The sequence below is a fragment of the Pseudorasbora parva genome, chromosome 2 (assembly GCF_024679245.1).
Source record: "Pseudorasbora parva isolate DD20220531a chromosome 2, ASM2467924v1, whole genome shotgun sequence".
NCBI lineage: Eukaryota > Metazoa > Chordata > Actinopteri > Cypriniformes > Gobionidae > Pseudorasbora > Pseudorasbora parva.
In genome coordinates this window covers 61,204,029-61,211,234 of record NC_090173.1, presented here as the reverse complement: position 1 = coordinate 61,211,234, position 7,206 = coordinate 61,204,029, and the positions used below count along the sequence as shown (strand labels likewise).

The 7,206-nt window shown below is 38.5% G+C and overlaps 1 long non-coding RNA gene across 1 annotated transcript; it reads right to left on the bottom strand.

The window, feature by feature from the left end:
- Positions 1-3,254: 3,254 nt before the first annotated feature.
- Positions 3,255-6,048, bottom strand: LOC137047955 (uncharacterized). The gene is made up of 2 exons (XR_010899292.1): positions 5,977-6,048; positions 3,255-3,850 (listed from the first exon to the last, which is right to left on the bottom strand). It is a non-coding gene; the product is annotated as an uncharacterized lncRNA (long non-coding RNA).
- Positions 6,049-7,206: the final 1,158 nt, after the last annotated feature.

Sequence of the window (7,206 nt, the reverse complement as noted above, 5' to 3'; positions counted from 1 at the left end):
TAAAAAAATTAACCCCCCTCACAGTTGTCATGAAGGTCAAAATTAGCTGTATAGGCAAAACCCACAATTTGTACCAGGCTCTAAACATGTTTTTTTCTGCTGTAAAGTTGGGAATTTTAACATGAGGCTCAGTGAGATTCTGCTCCTTCTGGAGCCGCTCTAGTGGCCAGTTGAGGAATTGCAGTTTACATTACTTCCATATTGGCTTCAAGAGAGATCGCGGGAGGTTGCCGCTTCGTTAACATCCTTTTAGGATTTGTTCATTGTTTGAGGTATTGATGTATTTGTCACCCTTTATACTCTCACTCGCTCTCTCTCCTCTTCTGGTTGAGCTTTTACTGTTCTCAGCTTACGGTTATTGAATGCTCTTCCTTTGCTGATTTCCAAACCCTGGACTGTTTGAAGAAGTCTCATCTTTTTAAGATGTGTAATATCATTGAGTATGCTACTGTTATTTCTGTTTACTTTATTATTATTATTATACGTATCATACAAAGTGCTTTGGGTTTAAGAAAAGAACAATATAAATAAAATGTATTATGCAAAGTAAAAGTAATTTTTTTATGATTTAAAACCCATGCAGATGATAATAGTTCATGATGATGAAGAACTGCAATGTCACATGAGTGTGCAATAGATATGATCATCAACACAAACAGATGTATCCTGTCTGTGTCCGTTTTCATTCGCGTGTTCATTTAATAGAGACACAGAAAACAGCTCATTTTTCTCAAACCCCAAAATTGCCATTTTCAGATTGGTATATTAAATGATCTGTCAGGAGTTTTGATCGGGAACTTCACAGACACACTCTGGGGACACCTGAGACGTATATTACAAAGGGGCATAACTGGAGCCCTTTACTGGAGTAAATCTTACTCTAAAATGAAAGCATGTGTGACGGCTGTGGCTGAAGTCAGCTGTAGTTCTTGTGTTTCTCCTTTCTTCAGCGATTCTGACACATCTGCTGTGTTAAATCATTAAGTGTTGTCCGTAAACTCACATTATATTAGTTTGAGTCTGTTTTTTTTTACCCTGTAAAAGTGTAGACTTAGGCCCCGTCCACACGGAGACGCGTTTAGCTGTATGCGTATACATTTTGTACCGTATCAGCGTTTCGTCCACACGGATCCGGCGTTTTAGAAGCATGAATCCGATATTTTTCGAAACCGGGTCCCAAAGCGGATACATCTGAAAACGGCAATCTTCCGTTTTCGTGTGTACAGCGAATCGGTGTATTTTGTGAAACGGTGATGTCCTCACACTACGTCCAGCATGGTGAAGAGTAAAGGGATACGGCTACGGGCACTGGGCATGAGCTCATCAATATCGCCTCATTTAATGACCGTATCTGCATTACTGTAAGGGTATGCTTTTTTGGGTTGGGGTAGGTGTAGGCATTAATAAAACACATCTGTTAAGTAGCAAATGTATTTATTATTATTTTATTGTGAGATTTTGCCTCACCTCCTACTATACCCCTTCTAGCCACAACTCTTCTTCTCCGTTTTTAGTGTATTTCTGCGGCAGAATTACAGCGCCACACACTGGCCTGGCATACAAACTACATCGTTTTTAGTCCGTTTTCTTAATCTCGTGTGGACGCAGATATTTCTTGAAACGAGGAAAAAAAAAATCGGATTGGGAAAGCGCTGGCTTCGTGTAAATGGGTAGAGCAAACTGGGAATTTACAAGCCAAAGAACTGAGAGAGAGAAACAAACCCAACACAATAGCATGTCTTGTAGGATTTACTTTCACTATTACTGTAAAATGAGGTCTGTTGGTCAGCATGAGCTAGGAGTTCATTTAACTGAGAGAAGTACCGTAACGTTATCTGGTTACTGTGGAAAGATTCATCTCACTCTGTCAGAGTCTGCGATTTTTTTTTAACAAGACAAGTCCAAAGACTGTTCCTTTCGTCCTGGAGCCTGATGAGGTCCCTCTAAACTCTCCATTCATAAATAACAACACGGACTGGCCTGTTACCTCGAGAGAAAAAAAATGTTTCATCTGGGGTTTATGTGTTTTCTTACCTGAAACAATGATTTCCATGTGAAGTAATGTGGTTATATAAGGAAAATACAAATTCCTCTGTGAAAAAGAAATGCTGTGAAAAGGTTCTGTGTCCTTATGCTGGATTATAAATTGCTATCAATTTTGGCAGTTTCAGAAAACTTTCTGGTGCCTGAAGTTGTTAAATTTGTTAGTAGAGTTAAGGGCTGAAACCATCGTTAAAAGCAGTACTTAAATACAATTATTACATAAATACAAATTTCAGCAATATTAAATTGTGTACTTTACACTAACATCATGATCTGTTTGTTATTAGTATTCTTAGGCCCCATTCACACCGCAAGTCCTAATGCTCAATTCTGATTTTTTGCTCAGATCTGATTTTTTGTTTGGCTGTTCACATTACCTTTTAAAATGTGTCCTATATCTGATTCCAGTGTGAACTGTTTGAGGTTTCAAACTAACCTGCATGTACAAAAGAACTAGGGGTGTAACGATTCGTTTTAACAACGATTCGATTCGGTTGAAATAAAACAGTCACACTGATTTAAATTTTTGGCTAAAAAGTTACTGAATTGATTTCAAGTCACTGAATCGTTTCGGATCATATCGCTCTAAATGAACCAATATCGTCCTTAAATCATATCAACAACCTCAAATCGTGATCGAATAACGAATCGTTGTTAAACGAATCGTTACACCCCTAAAAAGAACAATATCAATGGCATCAGACGCAGCTCGGGAGGTTTGTTATAAGCAAAAATGTTTGTGTAATGGAAGCCATAACATTAATGCGCAGGTGCTGAAGAGGAGAAGAATGAAAAGAAAGAGAGCAAAATTGGTAATTTTGGCCTTTTGTCACCTTCCTTTGGCACTGAAGCCACGTTTTTCTGTGTCCCCGTTCTTCCATTTCGTGTGCTATTTTTTCAACAACAGAGCGGTTACGGTAGGTAGTATCTTAGTATCTTTCTGACTGGGACTATAGCATCCTTGTAGTTCTTCATCAGGTTCGTTCAATCAATTTACAGTTATTCTCCACATCTTTGTGAAGTTAAGCAGCTCTAAAAACTCTGGCATGAAAAGTGAGATTAATGAAGAGGAAAGATTTGTATTTGAGACATTTGGTCTAATGAAATGACTAACATCAGACATTATGTTCAAGTGTTCTTGATGCTTTGCATTAAATCTTACCTGACAGATTATCAATATAATTTAATAAAGAACAGAGATGAGACAAAACTCTGCGTTAAGCTTTTATTGAACTGATATTGCTTTTTGGAATGATTATATCATATTGAGACATGTATGCGGCAGCATTTTTAATGCACAGTGATTTGTATTAATACATCATCATTTCAAGCCACATATTCTGCAGTCGCACTTCTAGCAAATGATGTGGTTTAATAGCAAGGAACTCCTGGAAAATCTCTTGGTCCCTCATAGTGATAAGGTTCTTGTTTTGGCCAGGAACAGGCAACAGTTACATGATAGCTGCCCTTATAACAGTAATCAATGATGCACACACCATCACTTCCCATGTGGCCTTTGACCTTGTACAGTGGGAATGCCTCTGTACTTTCATAAGTGTTTCCCCCAACTCGAGTGCCAGTTGTACAGATTTTTTTAATTGTATTTGGAGAGCCCTGGATGAAGGATATAGGGATAGTGTTACAGAGACCTCTTAGTGGAAGTTCATTCCCCCAAGCAGCTCTCTCTCCAGTTCTGAAATTTTTTGAAATAACGTGTCTTTCTTTGAACCTATCAAATGGACCACTATTCACACCATCGCTGAGAGCCAGAATGAAGAAGAGCAGGAGAAGGGCTGCGGATCTCATCCTGAGGAACAATAAGAGAAAAGAGCAGATTGAGAAAGTAAATATTAAATATGAGCGTGAACACCAGCGGTGAGAACAGAAGTTAGCAGAGCTGGAGAAGACAGTGTACATTTCACTAAATATATATAGATTGGCTGTAGACAAGAAAACGCTAGGGGTCAGTTTCAGATGTATCCACTAGGGGTGTAACGATTCGTATCACGATTTGAGGTTGTTGATATGATTTAAGGACCAGGGGCGTAGCCATCTTTTCAGAAGTGAGGGGGACAGAAATGCCGTAATACCATTTTTTTTTTTTTTTTGGACCAATATAATTTATCGCATCTCTTGCTTTTAATTGGGCAAGATATCAAATACACTGCTGAACAATAACCAATAATTAATATCTATAATATTATTCTCCTATTCTCCTATTTTTTTTTTGCCAATTTTATGATTGGTTTATATACTACAAACACTTCTGCATTAAGACTCCATAGATTTTATGCAATGTAAAAATATATATATATATATATTCTGATGTAACTCATCTGTTCTCTATGTGAATATATAGTAAAGTGTAATTTATTCCTGTGATCAAAGCTGAATTTATCATCATTACTCCAGTCTTCAGTGATCCTTCACTAATCATTCCCATATGAGGATCTGATGATCAACACACATTTAGGATTATTATCAGTTGTGCTGCTCATGGTGATGCTTAATTTTCTAAACATTTGTGGTAAAATTAAAAAAGAGAGAAATTAATAATTTTATTGATCAGACATGCATTAAATTGATCACAAGTGATATTTTTAATATTACAAATTAGATAATTTATTTAATAAATGCAAATAAATGCTGTCCATTGAACTTTCTATTCATTAAAGAATCCTGAAAAATAACATGTAGGCTATCATGGTTTCCACAACATTTTGGGAACTGTTTTCAACACAGATAATAATCATAAATGTTTCTTGATTATGAAATCCTCATCTGAGAGTGATTAGTGAAGGATCATGTGACACTGAAGACTGGAGTAATGATGATAAATACAGCTTTGATCACAGAAATAAATTACTATATATTCACATAGGGAAAAAAGCCGTTTTAATTTGTAATAATGTTCAAAATATTACTGTTTTAACTATTTTCGATTACATAAATGCAGCCGTGGTGAGCAGAATACTAAACATTAAAAAAGCTGCATTATTCATATGATACTTTATTGTCAATAAATAGCCTACATTGAGATGACTTAAAAAACACACAAAGCATATATTGTCGCACTCGTCTGATTGTCGTCGTCACGTTTCATCACTCATAACGATTGTTTTCCTTCAGCTGCAGCTCCAGCTTGACAGGGTATTACGAATCCACTTTTGGACTTTCTGTGAGAGCGCCCTCCTCATATTAAGATTCGGAAAAAATTACAGGTCATGCATAGATAATTTTTTGTCTCTGAATTTAAATCTTGATGTATTCACATTGGTTTCTATGTAAATACACTTGCCCCTGACCTCAAGAAGCGCGCTATCAACCGAGTTTAGAGAAGGCTGTCGTTAGCGTCCCTGTTACCTTGCCCGCCCCCGCACAGGGTAACTCCGGTTCGAATCCCGCTCGGAGCGGGTCTACTAGGATCGGTGAGACCCAGTAAAAGTGCGGGGGACGTAAATACATTTTATTAAAAGTGAGGGGGACACGTCCCCCGCGTAATCTACGCCCATGTTAAGGACGATATTGGTTCATTTAGAACGATATGATCCGAAACGGTTCATTCACTTGAAATCAATTCAGTAACTTTTTAGCCTAAAATTTAAATCAGTGTGAAAGTTATTTCAACCGAATCGAAACGTTAAAATGAATCGTTACACCCCTACATACAATTATCAAAAATCTTCTCAATTTGTATGAGTGAGGTTAAAATTAGCCACCTTGTAAAATATGTATGGATTGCTGTGAGATCGGGTTGGCTTTTCACAGCGTTACACAGAACAAGACAAACAAAAGGAAAAACTTCAACCTTCAACTAACAATTATACATGACAAAAAAATCACATCAATAATAAATGCATGCATTAGACGTTATTTGTGGAATAATATGGCTTGAAGTATACCGTGCTTCACTTGAAGCCGATGTAGATTTACCTTTGTGCTGTTCTTGAGTTGGTGAATGAAAGAGTCTCGTAGAGTTCGATCTGGAGCTCAGGAAGCATCAGCTGTGTCGCTGGTGCTCACTCAACTGATATTTATCAGCCTGAAAAGAGGAAGCTCTGAAAACTCACCTTGTTTCTTGGAAATCCACTGCAAACACATTTCTTGCCATTTAAGGGAAAGTTTACCCAAAAATTAAAATTACCCCATGATTTACTCATCCTCAAGCAGGGCCGGCCCTGACCAATTTGCTGCCCTAGACAAGATTTTACTTGTGCCCCTTACATCAAGGTTTTTATATTGGTTGTTTTTCTAATTTAAAAAAATAAATAAACACACTCACACACACACACACACACATCTGCTTCACTATCTTTGTGGGGACTCTCTATAGACGTAATGGTTTTTATACCGTACAAACCGTATTTTATATCCCCTTACACTGCCCCTAGCTCTAAACCTACCCATCTTACACACACACACACACACACACACACACACACACACACACACACACACACACACACACACACACACACACACACACATACTTGTTTTTGTGCATTGTGGGGATCACCTGTCAGAATGCTACATAGTGAGGACCACCCTTTCCTATGATCCTACAGACCTAAAAAAAATTAGTTGACAAAAACTAAAAAGCCTGTTTAAAAGTATCACTTCAGATTTTAAATATTTCACTAAAAAAATTATAAACCTGACACAGTGGTCACTTGTGGGGACATTTCAGGTATTGAGTATATCTGGGGTCCAGCAAACACACAACCCGTCTTTAGTCAGTGTGGGGACCGAACTCACACACCAAACACCCGTCTTTAGTCACTGTGGGGACCGAACTCACACACCAAACGCCAGTCTTTGGTCAGTGTGGGGACCGAACTCACACACCAAACGCCAGTCTTTAGTCACTGTGGGGACCGAACTCACACACCAAACGCCAGTCTTTAGTCACTGTGGGGACCGAACTCACACACCAAACGCCAGTCTTTAGTCAGTGTGGGGACCGAACTCACACACCAAACGCCAGTCTTTAGTCACTGTGGGGACCGAACTCACACACCAAACGCCAGTCTTTAGTCACTGTGGGGACCGAACTCACACACCAAACGCCAGTCTTTAGTCAGTGTGGGGACCGAACTCACACACCAAACGCCAGTCTTTAGTCACTGTGGGGACCGAACTCACACACCAAACACCAGTCTTTGG